We start from the raw sequence: 18,498 nt of genomic DNA on the forward strand, positions 1-18,498 counted from the left end.
ATTTAACATACTACCTCCTCACTTTCAAAATCCCAGTTTACAAGACTCATAACCAATAATAAGAACACCTCCCTGCAATTCCTTGAGAAGACGACCCGAGGTTTAAATACTCGGTTATCAATTATAAAGGGGTTTGTTACTTGTGACAACCAAAACGTTTGTACGAAGGGATTTTTGTCGGTTTAGAGACTATATCTACAACGCGACTGTTTTTATGACATTCTTTGCTGGCAAAAATCCTAACGTCACACTTTTCTTGAAAAGGTGCCAAGAGACTAACCTAGTCTTAAACTAGGAAAAATGTCACTTTATGGTGACTGAAGGAATTGTCCTTGGGCACAAAATTTCAAGCAAGGGAATAGAGGTGGATCAAGTCAAGGTAGAGGTAATTGAGAAATTACCACCACTTGCCAATGTTAAGGCAATCAGAAGCTTTCTGGGGCATGCAGGATTCTATAGGAGGTTCATAAAGGATTTTTCAAAAATTGCAAAACCTCTGAGTAACCTGCTAGCTGCTGACACACCATTTGTGTTTGACACAAGGTGTCTACAGGCGTTTGAAACCCTGAAAGCCAAGCTGGTCACAGCACCAGTCATCTCTGCACCTGACTGGACATTACCATTCGAATTAATGTGTGATGCCAGTGACCATGCCATTGGTACAGTGTTGGGACAAAGACATAACAAGCTTCTGCACGTCATTTACTATGCCAGTCGTGTTCTAAATGACGCACAGAAGAATTACACAACCACAGAAAAAGAGCTGCTTGCAGTGGTTTATGCCATTGACAAGTTTAGATCCTATTTAGTAGGATCAAAAGTGATTGTGTACACTGACCATGCTGCTCTTAAATATCTACTCACAAAGCAGGATTCAAAACCCAGGCTCATGAGATGGGTGTTGCTTCTGCAAGAGTTCGATATAGAAATAAGAGACAGAAAAGGGACAGAGAACCAGGTAGCTGATCACCTGTCCCGGTTAGAACCAGTGGCTGGGGCATCCCTCCCTTCCACTGAGATCTCTGAGACCTTTCTGGATGAGCAACTCTTTGCCATTCAGGAGGCACCATGGTTTGCAGACATTGCAAATTATAAAGCTGTGAGGTTCATACCCCAAGAGTATAGCAGGATGCAAAAGAAAAAACTAATTTCTGATGCAAAGTACTACTTATGGTATGAACCATATCTCTTTAAGAGATGCGCTGACGGAATGATCCGCAGATGCGTCCCTAGAGAGGAGGCACAGAAGATCCTGTGGCATTGCCATGGATCACAGTATGGAGGACATTTCGGAAGTGAACGAACAGTGATAAACCCCGATTTCGTGGTTTATCTTGCCCTTATTTTGGGGGAATTTTATCAATATTTCTCACACTTATTCACAAGAAATGCATGGTTTTGTGTTCACTTCCCAATATTACTCTATGATGAAAAACATGCTTATTTTGCCTTGAAATTGCCATATTTTAATCCTCTTCTATTGCCATTCGATGCCGTGATGTTTTTGTTGAGTAATTTCAGGAATTATAGGGTAGGAATGACTTAGAAGAGAGGGAGAAAGCATGTACAAAAAGGGAGAAACATGAAGAATTGAAGTCTTGGGAGCAGCAGCATCGGCACGCCCGCGCACTCCACGCGCACGCGTGGATGGGATTGGCTGGAAGCGGCGCGAAAGGATGGACGCATCCGCGCAGATTGGAAGATTCCTATCGACATGCACCCGCAACTGGCGCGCACGCGTGGATCACAAAAGTAATCGGCGCGCGCGCACGCATGGGGCGCACGCGTGGGAAGCTGCACGTGACCTCATTAAGAGAAATCGTGCCTGGCGATTTCTGAGGCCAAGGAGGCCCAACTTCAAGCTGTTTCTGCATGGAAAAGACCCAAGGATGCTAGGGGAAAGAGAGAGATCACTCATTTTACACTAGGCCACAATTTTAGCTAGTTTTAGGTTCTTTGGTTATTCTAGAGAGAGAAACCCTTGTTCCTCTCTAGATCTAGTTTTCATTTTGATCTTCCCTTGTTGATTTATGAATTGAATTTTGTTAATTATAGTTTTAATTGTTCAATTTGAATTCCTTGTTACAATCTTGCTTACATTTAATGATAGTTTTATGATTCTTGTCAATTGTCATTTCATACCCATTTTTTGAATGTTGTGAATCTTGACTTGTTGATGTTACATTGATGATTTCTATATTTAATCTTGTTGATTGCTTGATTGTATGTTGATAATTGTTAGTGGGTATTTGTGGAATTCAATTTAATTACTATATTGAACATGTCTTTTATTAATGCTTACCAAGTGTTTGATGAATTGTTTACTTTGATTATGGAGTAGTCTTTTCCACTCTTGGCCTAGGTCAAGGGAATTGGGTAAACTTGAGTCATTGGGTCTAATGGATTTGATGATTTGGCAGCCCTTGGTGGTCAATTTGATACTCATTGACGCCAACCCACTACTAATTTAATTAGTAGGTAGGTTGCGACTTATGGGTTGATCTGACCAAGGCCATTTGACGTACTTCAAGTCTAGGGGTAGATATCACGTACTTAAGACTTTGGGGGTAGACTTAATGAGCTTGGTTCCTCATAATTGTCAAGATATAGTTGTTGGACAAGGATTGTGATCCCAACTCCCATGCCTAGCCAAGAGTTATTTTTATCATTCATTTTGAAAACCAATTTCCAATTTCAATTGCCTTAGTTATAGTTACTTGTTTGGTTTAAGTAGAATTAAATAGAATATTGCTTGTTCATTGGAATTGCTCAAGTTTTACTTAGGTGGTTGAATTAGTTTATTGCAATTTAAGATTACTTGCTTGTTAAGATTTCTATTTATTTTCATGCTCATAACTCACAACCCCGGATTTCTAACCAATGTCGAAGCACATGTTTGCCCATTCCTTGTGAGACGACCCGAGGTTTGAATACTTCAGTTATTTCTATTGGGGTTGAACTTGTGACAACCAAATCCCTCTTCTAAATTGGACTCCCCGAGGATTGTTGTTGGTAGAGCTATACTTACAACGAGGTGTTATTAAAGAGAAATTTACCAATACACCCTTGGGTGCTCCGTGTCAAATTTTTGGCGCCATTGCCGGGGAATGGTTGCAACATATGCCTTGATATTGGTTATGTGAATATGTGAATATTGTAGATATTTTGCTCTTTCAATACTTAGCTATAGTTTAAAACTCTTTTGCATTTGTACTATGACTTTCGAGTTTGATGACTCGGTCTCAACCGAATTCTAGCTTAGCCAACTTTGATCCCAAGATTGAAAGAACGTTGTTACACACTCGGTAAGCTAGAAGGCGATTGGACTACACGCCTAGTACTTCGGCCTCTCTTGAGGAAAACACCGAATCACTAGATGTTACCGAGAGTGACTTGGAGTCCGCTACTTCCTATTCTTCTGTTAGCACTACTAATACATTTTTGCATCCTACAGGTGAGCCACACATGGCGGAACCACGCCGGATCACTTTGTATGAGCAAGGAGCTCCGGATATCATACTTCAACCGTTACAAGCAAGATATCCTAACCTTGATCCAAACTTTGAGTTGAAGAGTAGCTTGATAAATCTACTTCCTAAGTATCATGGGTTGCCGGGTCAAGACCCCATCCGACATTTGAAGGATTTTCATGTTGCTTGTTCTACGGCTCGAAGGCATGGAGCCGATGAGGTAGCCATCATGGTTTTTGCTTTTCCTTTCTCTCTTGAAGCGCAAGAAAAAACATGGTTCTATTCGCTACCGGATGATATTGTGACTAATTGGGATTTCTTAAGAAGAGAGTTTCTTGACAAGTTCTTCCCACCGGAGAAGACCGAGTACATCCGGAAAGAGATTTCGGGCATAATGCAAAGAGACCAAGAGAGCATGTATAAGTATTGGTCTCGATTCAAGAGGTTACTGGAGTCATGTCCACATCACGGAATGACCACTCACTTGCTCATTAGCTACTTCACCGGAGGTCTTTGTGCGGAAGATAGAAGATTGCTTATCGCCTCTAGTGGCGGGTCCCTTTCGAAAAACAAGACGGAAGGAGAAGCTTGGGATTTGATAAAGGATGTCACCGAATCTACACAACACACAAGAGTGAGGAGTAACCCCCTTAAGGGTGTGGTAGAACCGCCCCCCTCCGAAGCAAGTCTAACCAAGGCACTTGGGGATATGACCACCATCCTTACACAAATTCAAAGAGATCAAAGGGAGTACTGCTCCATCAAGGTCATCCAATCCCCTCCTCCGGTTGCTCAACTTGAAGGCCCTCCTAGGATTTGTGGTTTGTGCTCTAGCACTACACATTACACCGACCAATGCCATCAAATTCAAGAGGAACATGTGATAAACCACTATTTTATGGTTTATATTGTGTTTAATTGTGTGGTTTTATCATGATCCTTACCCACTTATTCATTAAATTAGAATGCAATTATAATTCCTTCCTGAATTTATTACATGTTTGAAAACTGCTTCCTAGAGACTTTAATTATGTATTTTTAATTCTCCTTTATTTCATTCGATGCCGTGATCTGTGTGTTGAGTGTTTCAGACTTTACAGGGCATGAATGAGTTGGAGATTAGAAAGGAAGCTGGCAGAAATGGAAGGAACACAAGAATTTGAGGAGATAACCAGCGAGAAATGATGCGGTCGCATGGCTCACGCGACCGCGCGAAGGAGAGCAAATCGCAGTGACGCGGCCGCATGGCTCACGCGGCCGCGTGGATTGGAAAAGCTAAAGCGACGTGGTAGCATGGACGACGCGAACGCGTGGCAAGGAAAAGCGCGAATGACGCGTCCGCATGGGTGACGCGATCGCGTGACATGTGCAATCTGCATAATCTGTAGAACTCGCTGGGGGCGATTTTGGACCTTATTTCGACAGTTTTCGGCCCGGAACAGCAGACTAGAGCCAGAGAACATGCAGAAACAAAGAACAACATTCATTCTACACAGTTTTCAGTTTTAGATCGAGTTTTACTCCTCCTCTAGGTTTTTTTTCTTTAGTTTTTAGGATTTAATTTTCAATTGGTCTTAGCATTGGAACATTGAGAAGAGTTAGTACTTCATCAAGACTTCGTCATTCTAGATCGTTCTCTTAACTTGGTTTTATTATTCCATGTTCTTTACTTTGCTCAATTTTGTCAATTGAATACTTTTATGATTATTTAATACAAGGGTTATTTCTGTTATTTTAATTCATTTTAATTTCCAATAATCATGTCTTCTTTTAATTCCCTTTCATGTGTTAACTGTTGGGTTAACTCTTGAGTTGATTGAAAGGAACTCTTGAGTTGCAAGGATTGAAAGAAAATTTGTAATTGGGTTAACTGTTGGATTTCTATCTAGTCACTAACACCAATCCCTTTGAACTAAGTGGGTTGCAACTCGTGAGCAGATCTAGCATTCCAACTCGTTTGACTTTCCTTTACCTAGTAAAGGATAACTAAACAGAACAACCATTAATTATCAATTAATCTTGAAATCATTCCATCAATAATAGAGATTCAAACTAATCAACTCCCACTCAAGGCTTTTACTCATATTATTTAATTTTCTCAATTTAATTTTCCATCTACTTAACTCAATTTCTTTGGAAACATCTGATTAATAAAATAGCACACTTTTCTGCAACTCGTTGGGAGACGACCTGGGACTCAAACTCCTAGTAATTTTTACTTTAAATTTTCTGTGCCATATCTGTAAATTGATAGGCAGATTTTTGGTGAGTTAAGAACTATACTTACAACGTAACTATTTTATTAAATTTTAATTCACCAACTTCTGTGCTCCGTCAATTTTTGGCGGCGTTGCCGGGGAGTTGCAATAGAGTGCTAAAGTTATTAATTAGAATTTATTTATTTGCATTTTATTTTATTGTTTTTACTATGAGCTTAATGTTTCTTTCGTCAAATGACGCGTTCACTACCTGACCCCAACTTGCCAATATTCGATCCTGAAATTGAAAGGACTATTTCACAAATAAGGCGAGCTAAGCGTCGATTAGTCCTCTCTGAGGACGAATCTGAAACGTCAGTTGAGGAAGAAACCAGCCTCCGTTTTACTAATTCGGTTGTTTTACGTGCAGGAGACATGGCAGCTAGGAGAGTTACCATCCAGGAGGAAGGAGCTCCTGATTTTACAATGTAACCGTTTCAAGCGCATCATCCAGTGGTAGCTACAGATTTTGAAATAAAGACCGCACTGCTAAATTTGATGCCCAAGTTTCATGGCTTACCTGCTCAAGAGCCCATCAAGCACTAGAGAGATTTCCAAGCAGCCTGTTCCACTGTCAGGCGTGATGGTACTGATGAAACTTCAATTTTGCTGAAAGCTTTCCCATTTTCTCTTGAGGGAAAGGCAAGAGAGTGGTACTACACTCAACCTCTAGCAAATGTATCCAACTGGGATACACTCAGAAAGGAGTTTTTGGAGAAATTCTTTCCATCTGAAGTTACTGATAAACTGAGGAAGGATATTTCCACAATTGTTCAGGATGACAATAAGTCTCTCTTTGAATACTGGGAACGCTTCAATAAGACCACATTGGAAAGTGCCAGCAATGGGTCTATGAAGAAGTACAAGACCACTGATGAAGCATGGCAATTGATCAGTGATTTAGCTGAATCTACTAGGAACCACAGACAAAAGCAAGGCCGTTCAAAAGCCGTTGCAGAAGTATCTTCTAACAGAGAGACTGCGGCTCTAGCTCAGAGTATATGTGAGATGAATAACTTGCTGAAGCAGATGCAATTGAATCAACAACAAGCTCAGCAAGCTCAACCTCCTCCACCACAGAAAAACCAACAACTAGTCCCACAGAGAGTTTGCGGAATCTGTGCTGATTATACCCATTATACTGATGAATACCTGCAGCTCCAACAAGAAGACAACATGGTGGCATCCACTCATAACTTCTCATGGATCCTCACAGATGTGCAGAGCTTTGTTGAGACTCTCCAACACCAAACTTAGAGTTTGGATATGGGAGTTCAACACCAAACTTAGAGTTTGGTTGTGGCCTCCCAACACCAACCTTAGAGTTTGACTGTGGGGGCTCTGGTTGACTCTGCTTTGAGAGAAGCTTTTTCTGCTTCCTCTCCATGGTTGCAGAGGGAGATCCTTGAGTTTTCAACACAAGGGAGTCCTCATTCCATTGAAGGACTATTTCACCTCTGTCAACATCAATCACAGCTCTTGCTGTGGCCAGGAAAGGTCTTCCTAGGATGATGGATTCATCCTCTTCCTTTCCAATATCCAGGACTATGAAATCAGCAGGGATGTAAAGGCCTTCAACCTTTACTAACACGTCCTCTACTTGTCCATAAGCCTGTTTTCTTGAACTGTCTGCCATCTCTAATGAGATTTTAGCAGTTTGCACCCCATAGATTCCCAATTTCTCTATTACAGAGAGGGGCATGAGGTTTATTCCTGAACCAAGGTCACACAGAGCCTTAAAGATCATGGTGCCTATAGTACAAGGTATTATGAACTTTCCAGGATCCTGTCTCTTCTGAGGCAATGTCAGTTGATCCAGATCACTTAGTTCATTGATGAACAAGGGAGGTTCAACTTCCCAAGTATCAATGCCAAATAATTTGGCATTCAGCTTCATGATTGCACCAAGAAACTTGGCAGTTTGCTCTTCAGTAACATCCTCATTCTCTTCAGAAGAGGAATACTCATCAGAGCTCATGAAGGGCATAAGGAGGTTCAATGGAATCTCTATGGTCTCTAGATGAGCCTCAGAGTCCTTTTGTTCCTCAGAGGGAAGCTCCTTATTGATCACTGGACATCCCAGGAGGTCTTCCTCCTTGGGATTCACGTCCTCCTCTCCTTCTTTGGGTTCGGCCATGGTGCTTATGTCAATGGCCTTGCACTCTCCTTTTGGATTCTCTTCTGTATTGCTTAGGAGAGTACTAGGAGGGATTTCAGTGATCCTTTTACTCAGCTGGCCCACTTGTGCTTCCAGATTTCTAATGGAAGATCTTGTTTCATTCATGAAACTTACAGTGGCCTTAGACAGATCAGAGACTAAGTTTGCCAAATTAGAAGTATTTTGTTCAGAGTTCTCTGTCTGTTGCTGAGTGAACGATGGAAAATGCTTGCTATTGCTAAACCTGTTTCTTCCACCATTATTAAAGCCTTGTTGAGGCTTTTGATCCTTCCATGAGAAATTTGGATGATTTCTCCATGATGAGTTATAGGTGTTTCCATAAGGTTCACCTAAATAATTCACCTCTGCTATTGCAGGGTTCTCAGGATCATAAGCTTCTTCTTCATAAGAAGCCTCTTGAGTACTGTTGGATGCAACTTGCATTCCATTCAGACTCTGAGAGATCATATTGACTTGCTGAGTCAATATTTTATTCTGAGCCAATATGGCATTCAGAGTATCAACTTCAAGAACTCCCTTCTTCATAGGCGTCCCATTGATCACAGGATTCCTTTCAGAAGTGTACATGAACTGGTTATTAGCAACCATGTCAATGAGTTCTTGAGCTTCTGCAGGCGTTTTCTTTAGGTGAATGGATCCACCTGCAGAGGTGTCCAGTGACATCTTTGATAGCTCAGATAAACCATCATAGAATATATCCAGGATGGTCCATTCTGAAAGCATGTCAGAAGGACACTTTTTGGTCAACTGTTTGTATCTTTCCCAAGCTTCATAGAGGGATTCACCTTCTTTTTGTCTGAAGGTTTGAACATCAGCTCTAAGCTTGCTCAGCTTTTGAGGAGGAAAGTACTTGGCTAAGAAAGCCGTGACCAGCTTATCCCAAGAGTTCAGGCTGTCTTTGGGTTGAGAATCCAACCATAATCTAGCTCTGTCTCTTATAGCAAAAGGGAAAAGCATGAGCCTGTAGACTTCAGGATCTACTCCATTAGTCTTAACAGTATCACATATCTGCAAGAATTCAGTTAAGAACTGAAAAGGATCTTCAGATGGAAGTCCATGAAACTTGCAGTTCTGCTGCATCAGAGAAACTAATTGAGGTTTCAGCTCAAAATTGTTTGCTCCAATGGCAGGAATGGAGATGCTTCTTCCATGTAAATTGGAATTAGGTGCAGTAAAGTCACCAAGCATCTTCCTTACATTATTATTATTTTCGGCTGCCATCTCCTCTTCTTGTTCGAAAATTTCTGAAAGGTTATCTCTGGATTGTTGTATTTTAGCTTCTCTTAGTTTTCTTTTCAGAGTCCTTTCAGGTTCTGGATCTGCTTCCACAAGAATGTTCTTATCCTTGCTCCTGCTCATATGACAAAGAAGAGGGCACATAAAAAAAAATAATAATAGAGATCCTTTATACCACAGTATAGGGATCTCTGTGTGAGTAGAAGAAGAGGGGGAGACAAAGAATGTGATATAATGGAAGAAACACAACTGTGAGGAGGGTTGAGATGTGAGATGAGATGTTAGTAGATGTATAAATAAATAGATTAAGATGAGAGAGAAGGAATTTTCGAAAATAATTTTTGAAAAAGAGTTAGTGATTTTCGAAAATGGTTTTTTTTTTAAAAATGTTAGTATTTTTCGAAAATTTTTAAAATCAAAAATAAAAATAAGAATAATTTGTTAATTAAAAAGAAATTTTTGAAAAAGAGGGAAGATATTTTCGAAAATGAGAGAGAGAGAGTTAGTTAGGTAGTTTTGAAAAAGTTAAGAAACAAACAAAAAGTTAGTTAGTTAGTTGACAAATTTGAAAATCAATTTTGAAAAGATAAGAAGTTAGGAAGTTAGAGAAGATATTTTGAAATCAAATTTTTGAAAAGATATGATTGAAATTGTTTTTGAAAAAGATTTGATTTTTAAAATCACAATTAATGACTTGATTCACAAGAAATCACAAGATATGATTCTAGAACTTAAAGTTTGAATCTTTCTTAACAAGCAAGTAACAAACTTCAAGTTTTTGAATCAAAACATTAATTGATTATGTTATTTTCGAAAATTTGATATAAAAATAAGAAAAAGAATTTTGAAAAATATTTTTGGAATTTTCGAAAATAACTAAGAATTTTGAAAAAGATTTGATTTTTGAAAAAGATTTTGAAAAAGATAAGATTTTCAAATTGAAAATTTGATTTGACTTATGAGAAACAATTTGATTTTTAAAAATTTTTGAAAAAGTCAATCCAAATTTTCAAATTTGATGAGAGAAAAAGGGAAAGATATTTTTTTGATTTTTGATTTTTTATGATGAGAGAGAAAAACAACAAAAAGACTCAATACATGAAAATTTTGAATCAAAACAATGAATGCATGCATGAATGATATGAATGTCAAGATGAACACCAAGAACACTTTGAATGTCAAGATGAACATCAAGAACATATTTTTGAAAAATTTTTTATGCAAAGAAAACATGTAAGACACCAAACTTAGAAATCTTTCATGTTTAGACTCTAAGAAACGAAAAATGCACATGTAAAACAAGAAAAGACACAAAACATGAAAATATCAAGATCAAACAAGAAGACTTACCAAGAACAACTTGAAGATCATGAAGAACACTATGAATGCATGATATTTTCGAAAAATGCAAGATGCATATGCAAGTGACACCAAACTTATAACATGACTCAAGACTCAAACAAGAAACACAAAAAATGTTTTTGATTTTTATAATTTTCTAATTTTTTTGGTATTTTTTGAAAATTAGTTGACAAAGGAAAAATAAGGATTCCAAAATTTTTAATATGAATTCCAGGAATCTTGCATTCTTAGTCTAAAGCTTCAGTCCAGGAATTAGATATGGCTCACTAGCCAGCCAAGCTTTCAATGAAAGCTCCGGTCCAAAACACTAGACATGGCCAATGGCCAGCCAAGCTTCAGAAAGATATCAGAATATACTGCTCATTACTTATCAAATATGTAACTTGCCTCTATGCTGATGGTTTGGAAGCCTTAGTCCAAATGAATTTAGACATGGCTTTACAGCCAGCCAGGCTTCACATGCTTCATGAAACACGAGAATTCATTCTTAAAAATTTTGAAGCCATAGAATAATTTATTTTTGAAAACATTATTTTTATTATTTTTATTTATTTATTTATTTTTTTCGAAAACAAAAGAAAAATTTTTGAAAGATTTTTGAAAAATTTTTGAAAACAAAACAAAAAGAAAATTACCTAATCTGAGCAACAGGATGAACCGTCAGTTGTCCAAACTCAAACAATCCCCGGCAACGGCGCCAAAAACTTGGTACACAAAATTGTGATGTCCAGGCTCGAACAATCCCTGGCAACGTGAGCAACTTGGTACGCGTAATCGTGATTACACTTTAATTATGTAAAATTCATGGCTCTTTCTTCCCCTGGCAATGGCGCCAAGAACATGGTGCCAATACCATGGTTCACAACTTCGATACAACTAACTAGCAAGTGCACTGGGTCGTCCAAGTAATACCTTACGTGAGTAAGGGTCGAATCCCACGGAGATTGTCGGTATGAAGCAAGCTATGGTCACCTTGCAAATCTCAGTTAGGCAGATATAAATTGATAATGATGTTTTCGAATAATAAATAATAGAATAGGGATAGAGGTACTTATGTAAATCATTGGTAGGAATTTCAGATAAGCGAATGGAGATGCTTTTCGTTCCTCTGAACCTTTGCTTTCCTGCTATCTTCATCCAGTTAGTCTTACTCCTTTCCATGGCTGGCTTTATGCAAGGGCATCACCGTTGTCAGTGGCTACATCCCCTCCTCTCAGTGAAAAATATGCTCACATGCTCTGTCATAGCACGGCTAATCATCTGTCGGTTCTCGATCATGCTGGAATAGGATTCACCCTCCTTTTGCGTCTATCACTAACGCCCAGCACTCGCGAGTTTGAAGCTCGTCACAGTCATTCAATCATTGAATCCTACTCGGAATACCACAGACAAGGTTTAGACTTTCCGGATTCTCTTGAATGCCGCCATCATTCTAGCTTACGCCACGAAGATTCTGATTAGGAGATGTAAGAGATATTCATTCTAGCTTATTGCATGTAGAACGGAAGTGTTTGTCAGGCACGTGTTCATAGGGGAGAATGGTGATGAGCGTCACATAATCATCACCTTCATCATGTTCTTGGGTACGAACGGATATCTTAGAAGCGAAATAAGATGAATTGAATGGAAAACAGTAGTACTTTGCATTAATCTTTGAGGAACAGCAGAGCTCCACACCTTAATCTATGGAGTGTAGAAACTCTACCGTTGAAAATACATAAGTGAAAGGTCCAGGCATGGCCGAGATGGCCAGCCCTCTAAAACGTGATCAATAGTCTCCTAAGATGAACAATGGATTAAAACTGAGACCAAAGATTCCAAGATGCCTAATACAATAGTAAAAGGTCCTATTTATAATAAACTAGCTACTAGGGTTTACATGAGTAAGTAATTGATGCATAAATCCACTTCCGGGGCCCACTTGGTGTGTGCTTGGGCTGAGCTTTGAGTGTTACACGTGTAGAGGTCCTTCTTGGAGTTGAACGCCAGCTTTTGTGCCAGTTTGGGCGTTCAACTCTGGTTTTGGCTCCTTTTCTGGCGCTGGACGCCAGGTTTGGGTAGAAAGCTTGCGTTGAACGCCAGTTTACGTCATCTATTCTTGGTCAAAGTATGGACTATTATATATTGATGGAAAGCCCTGGATGTCTACTTTCCAACGCAATTAGAAGCACGCCATTTCGAGTTCTGTAGCTCCAGAAAATCCATTTTGAGTTTAGGGAGGTCATAATCCAACAGCATCAGCAGTCCTTCTTCAACCTCTGAATCTGATTTCTGCTCAAGTCCCTAAATTTCAGCCAGAAAATACCTGAAATCACAGAAAAACACACAAACTCATAGTAAAGTCTAGAAATGTGAATTTAACATAAAAACTAATGAAAACATCCCTAAAAGTAACTAGATCCTACTAAAAACATACTAAAAACAATGTCAAAAAGCGTATAAATTATCCGCTCATCACAACACCAAACTTAAATTGTTGCTTGTTCCCAAGCAACTGAAAATCAAATAGGATAAAAAGAAGAGAATATACTATAAATTCCAAACTATCAATGAAACATAGCTGCAATCATATGAGCGGGACTTATAGATTTTTGCCTCTTGAATAGTTTTGGCATCTCACTTTATCCATTGAGGTTCAGAATGATTGGCATCTATAGGAACTCAGAGTACAGATAGTGTTATTGATTCCCCTAGTTCAGTATGATGATTTTTGAACACAGCTTCTTTATGAGTCTTGGCCGTGGCCCTAAGCACTTTGTTTTCCAGTATTACTACCGGATACATAAATGCCACAGACACATAATTGGGTGAACCTTTTCAGATTGTGACTCAGCTTTGCTAAAGTCCCCAATTAGAGGTGTCCAGGGTTCTTAAGCACACTCTTTTTTTGCTTTGGACCTTGACTTTAACCGCTCAGTCTCAAGTTTTCACTTGACACCTACACGCCACAAGCACATGGTTAGGGACAGCTTGGTTTAGCCGCTTAGACCAGGATTTTATTCCTTTAGGCCCTCCTATCCACTGATGCTCAAAGCCTTGAGATCCTTTTTATTTCCCTTGCCTTTTGGTTTTAAGGGTTATTGGCTTTTTGCTCTTGCCTCTTGGTTTTAAGAGCTTTTGGCTTTTTCTGCTTGCTTTTTCTTTCTATTATTTTTTTTTCGCCTATTTTTCTTTTTTTCTTTTTTTTTTCTGCAAGCTTTGCTCTTTGCTGCTTTTTCTTGCTTCAAGAATCATTTTTATGATTTTTCAGATTATCAAATAACATGTCTCCTAGTCATCATTCTTTCAAGAGCCAACATATTTAACATTCTTAAACATCAACTTCAAAAGACATATGCACTGTTCAAGCATACATTCAGAAAACAAAAAGCATTGTCACCACATCAATATAATTAAACTAAGTTCAAGGATAAATTCGAAACTCATGTACTTCTTATTCTTTTGAATTAAAACATTTTTCATTTAAGAGAGGTGATGGATTCATAGGACATTCATAACTTTAAGATGGAGTTACTAACTACTAATGATCATGTAATGAAGACACAAACATAGATAAGCACATAACATAGAAAACGAAAAACAGAAGAAATAAGAACAAGGAATGAATCCACCTTAGTGATGGTGGCGTTTCGTTCTTGAGGAACCAATGGTGTCCTTGAGTTCTTCTATGTCTCTTCCTTGTCTTTGTTGCTCCTCCCTCATTGCTTTCTGATCTTCTCTTATTTCATGGAGCATGATGGAGTGCTCTTGATGTTCCACCCTTAGTTGTCCCTTATTGGAACTCAATTCTCCTAGGGAGGTGTTAATTTGCTCCCAATAGTTTTGTGGAGGAAAGTGCATTTGAGGCATCTCCGGAATCTCATGGTAATGAGCTTCTTGCGCCTCTTGAGCTCCATGAATGGGCTCTCTTGCTTGCTCCATCTTCTTCTTAGTGATGGGCTTGTCCTCTTTAATGAAGATATCTCCCTCTATGTCAATCCCAGCCGAATTGCATAGGTGGTAGATGAGGTGAGGAAAGGCTAACCTTGCCATAGTGGAGGACTTGTCAGCCACCTTGTAGAGTTCTTGAGGTATAATCTCATGAACTTCCACCTCTTCTCCAATCATGATGCTATGGATCATGATGGCCCGGTCTATAGTAACTTCAGACCGGTTGCTAGTGGAAATGATTGAGCATTGAATGAACTCCAACCATCCTCTAGCCACAGGCTTGAGGTCCAATCTTCTTAGTTGAACCGGCTTGCCTTTGGAGTCAATCTTCCATTGAGCTCCTTCCACGCATATGTCCATAAGGACTTGGTCCAACCTTTGATTAAAGTTGACCCTTCTAGTGTAGGGGCGTTCATCTCCTTGCATCATGGGCAAGTTAAACGCCAACCTCACATTTTCCGGACTAAAATCCAAGTATTTCCCCCGAATCATTGTTGGATGGGATTTGTTAGAACTTCCCAACCTCTTCTTTGAATTTCATGTCGGATCTCCGGATACTCATTTCTTTTGAGTTTGAAAGGGACCTCGGGTTTCACCTTCTTCTTGGCCACAACATCATAGAAGTGGTCTTGATGGGCTTTGGAGATGAACCTTTCCATCTCCCATGACTCGGATGTGGAAGCCTTTATCTTCCCTTTCCCCTTTCTAGAGGATTCTCCGGTCTTAGGTGCCATCAATGGTAATGGAAAAACAAAAAGCTTATGCTTTTACCACACCAAACTTAGAATGTTGCTCGCCCTCAAGCAATAAAAGAAAGAATAGATGAAGAAGAAGAAGAAATGGAGGAGAGGGAGAGTGGGAAGTGTTTCGCCAAGAAGGGTGTAGAGGGGTGTGTTGTGTGAATTTGATGAAGAATGGAGGGCTTTATATAGGGAAGGGAGGGAGGGAAAGGTTTCGGCCATATGGGTGGGTTTGGGTGGGAAATTGGTTTTGAATTTTGAAGGTAGGTGGAGTTTATGAGGTAGGTTTATGGGGAAGAGTGGATGGATGTGAGTGGGGAAGAGGTGATGGGGAAGAGAGATTGAGGTGATTGGTGAAGGGTCATTGGGGAAGAGTGTTTATGGGGTTGTGTGAAAGAGAGTGGTGAGAAGAAGTGAGTGGAGGTAGGTGGGGATCCTGAGGTGTTCAAGGATTTACATCCCTGCACCCATTAGGCATGTAAAAATGCCTTTGCACACAACTCTGGGCGTTCAGCGCCAGGTTGGTGGCCATTTTGGGCGTTCAACGCCCATTTGTGTGCCATTTCTGGCGTTGAACGCCAGAACCATGCCTGTTCTGGCGTTTAGCGCCCAGAAGCTGCCCATTTTGGGCGTACAGCGCCAGAACCATGCTCTGTTCTGGCGTTGAACGCCAGACAGATGCTTCCTCCAGGGTGTGATTTTTCTTCTGCTGTTTTTGATTCCGTTTTCAATTTTTATATTTATTTTGTGACTCCACATGATCATGAACCTATAAAGACATATAACTAAGAAAAATATAGTTAGATAAATAAAAATTGGGTTGCCTCCCAACAAGCGCTTCTTTAATGTTAGTAGCTTGACAGTGGGCTCTCATGGAGCGTCATAGATGTGCAGAGCTTTGTTGAGACTCTCCAACACCAAACTTAGAGTTTGGATATGGGAGTTCAACACCAAACTTAGAGTTTGGTTGTGGCCTCCCAACACCAAACTTAGAGTTTGACTGTGGGGGCTCTGGTTGACTCTGCTTTGAGAGAAGCTTTTTCTGCTTCCTCTCCATGGTTGCAGAGGGAGATCCTTGAGTTTTCAACACAAGGGAGTCCTCATTCCATTGAAAGACTATTTCACCTCTGTCAACATCAATCACAGCTCTTGCTGAGGCCAGGAAAGGTCTTCCTAGGATGATGGATTCATCCTCTTCCTTTCCAGTATCCAGGACTATGAAATCAGCAGGGATGTAAAGGCCTTCAACCTTTACTAACACGTCCTCTACTTGTCCATAAGCCTGTTTTCTTGAACTGTCTGCCATCTCTAATGAGATTTTAGTAGTTTGCACCCCATAGATTCCCAGTTTCTCTATTACAGAGAGGGGCATGAGGTTTATTCCTGAACCAAGGTCACACAGAGCCTTAAAGATCATGGTGCCTATGGTACAAGGTATTATGAACTTTCCAGGATCCTGTCTCTTCTGAGGCAACGTCAGTTGATCTAGATCACTTAGTTCATTGATGAACAAGGGAGGTTCAACTTCCCAAGTATCAATGCCAAATAATTTGGCATTCAGCTTCATGATTGCACCAAGAAACTTGGCAGTTTGCTCTTCAGTAACATCCTCATTCTCTTCAGAAGAGGAATACTCATCAGAGCTCATGAAGGGCATAAGGAGGTTCAATGGAATCTCTATAGTCTCTAGATGAGCCTCAGAGTCCTTTTGTTCCTCAGAGGAAAGCTCCTTATTGATCACTGGACGTCCCAGGAGGTCTTCCTCCTTGGGATTCACGTCCTCCTCTCCTTCTTTGGGTTCGGCCATGGTGCTTATGTCAATGGCCTTGCACTCTCCTTTTGGATTCTCTTCTGTATTGCTTGGGAGAGTACTAGGAGGGATTTCAGTGATCCTTTTACTCAGCTGGCCCACTTGTGCTTCCAGATTTCTAATGGAAGATCTTGTTTCATTCATGAAACTTACAGTGGCCTTAGACAGATCAGAGACTAAGTTTGCCAAATTAGAAGTATTTTGTTCAGAGTTCTCTGTCTGTTGCTGTGTGGATGATGGAAAAGGCTTGCTATTGCTAAACCTGTTTGTTCCACCATTATTAAAGCCTTGTTGAGGCTTTTGATCCTTCCATGAGAAATTTGGATGATTTCTCCATGATGAGTTATAGGTGTTTCCATAAGGTTCACCTAAATAATTCACCTCTGCTATTGCAGGGTTCTCAGGATCATAAGCTTCTTCTTCATAAGAAGCCTCTTGAGTATTGTTGGATGCAGCTTGCATTCGATTCAGACTCTGAGAGATCATATTGACTTGCTGAGTCAATATTTTATTCTGAGCCAATATGGCATTCAGAGTATCAACTTCAAGAACTCCCTTCTTCATAGGCGTCCCATTACTCACAGGATTCCTCTCAGAAGTGTACATAAACTGGTTATTAGCAACCATGTCAATGAGTTCTTGAGCTTCTGCAGGCGTTTTCTTTAGGTGACACCTGCAGAAGTGCCCAGTGACATCTTTGATCGCTCAGATAAACCATCATAGAATATATCCAGGATGGTCCATTCTGAAAGCATGTCAGAAGGACACTTTTTGGTCAACTGTTTGTATCTTTCCCAAGCTTCATAGAGGGATTCACCTTCTTTTTGTCTGAAGGTTTGAACATCAGCTCTAAGCTTGCTCAGCTTTTGAGGAGGAAAGTACTTGGCTAAGAAAGCCGTGACCAGCTTATCCCAAGAGTTCAGGCTGTCTTTGGGTTGAGAATCCAACCATAATCTAGCTTTGTCTCTTACAGCAAAAGGGAAAAGCATGAGCCTGTAGACTTCAGGATCTACTCCATTAGTCTTAACAGTATCACATATCTGCAAGAATTCAGTTAAGAACTAAAAAGGATCTTCAGATGGAAGTCCATGAAACTTGCAGTTCTGCTGCATTAGAGAAACTAATTGAGGTTTCAGCTCAAAATTGTTTGCTCCAATGGCAGGAATGGAGATGCTTCTTCCATGTAAATTGGAATTAGGTGCAGTAAAGTCACCAAGCATCTTCCTTACATTATTATTATTTTCGGCTACCATCTCCTCTTCCTGTTCGAAAATTTCTGAAAGGTTATCTCTGGATTGTTGTATTTTAGCTTCTCTTAGTTTCCTTTTCAGAGTCCTTTCAGGTTCTGGATCTGCTTCCACAAGAATGTTCTTATCCTTGCTCCTGCTCATATGAAAAAGAAGAGGGCACAGAAAAAAAATAATAATAATAGAGATCCTTTATACCACAGTATAGGGATCTCTGTGTGAGTAGAAGAAGAGGGGGAGACAAAGAATGTAATATAATGGAAGAA

The 18,498-nt window shown here is 39.9% G+C and overlaps 2 non-coding genes across 2 annotated transcripts; both read left to right on the top strand.

Annotated features, from left to right (window-relative positions):
- Window positions 1–8,624: 8,624 nt before the first annotated feature.
- LOC112773987 (small nucleolar RNA R71) lies at window positions 8,625–8,732 on the top strand. Its single transcript, XR_003188503.1, has one exon. It is a non-coding gene; the product is annotated as a small nucleolar RNA R71 (small nucleolar RNA).
- Window positions 8,733–17,734: 9,002 nt separating this feature from the next.
- LOC112773988 (small nucleolar RNA R71) lies at window positions 17,735–17,842 on the top strand. The gene has a single exon (XR_003188504.1). It is a non-coding gene; the product is annotated as a small nucleolar RNA R71 (small nucleolar RNA).
- Window positions 17,843–18,498: the final 656 nt, after the last annotated feature.

The sequence above is a fragment of the Arachis hypogaea genome, chromosome 18, assembly GCF_003086295.3.
Source record: "Arachis hypogaea cultivar Tifrunner chromosome 18, arahy.Tifrunner.gnm2.J5K5, whole genome shotgun sequence".
NCBI lineage: Eukaryota > Viridiplantae > Streptophyta > Magnoliopsida > Fabales > Fabaceae > Arachis > Arachis hypogaea.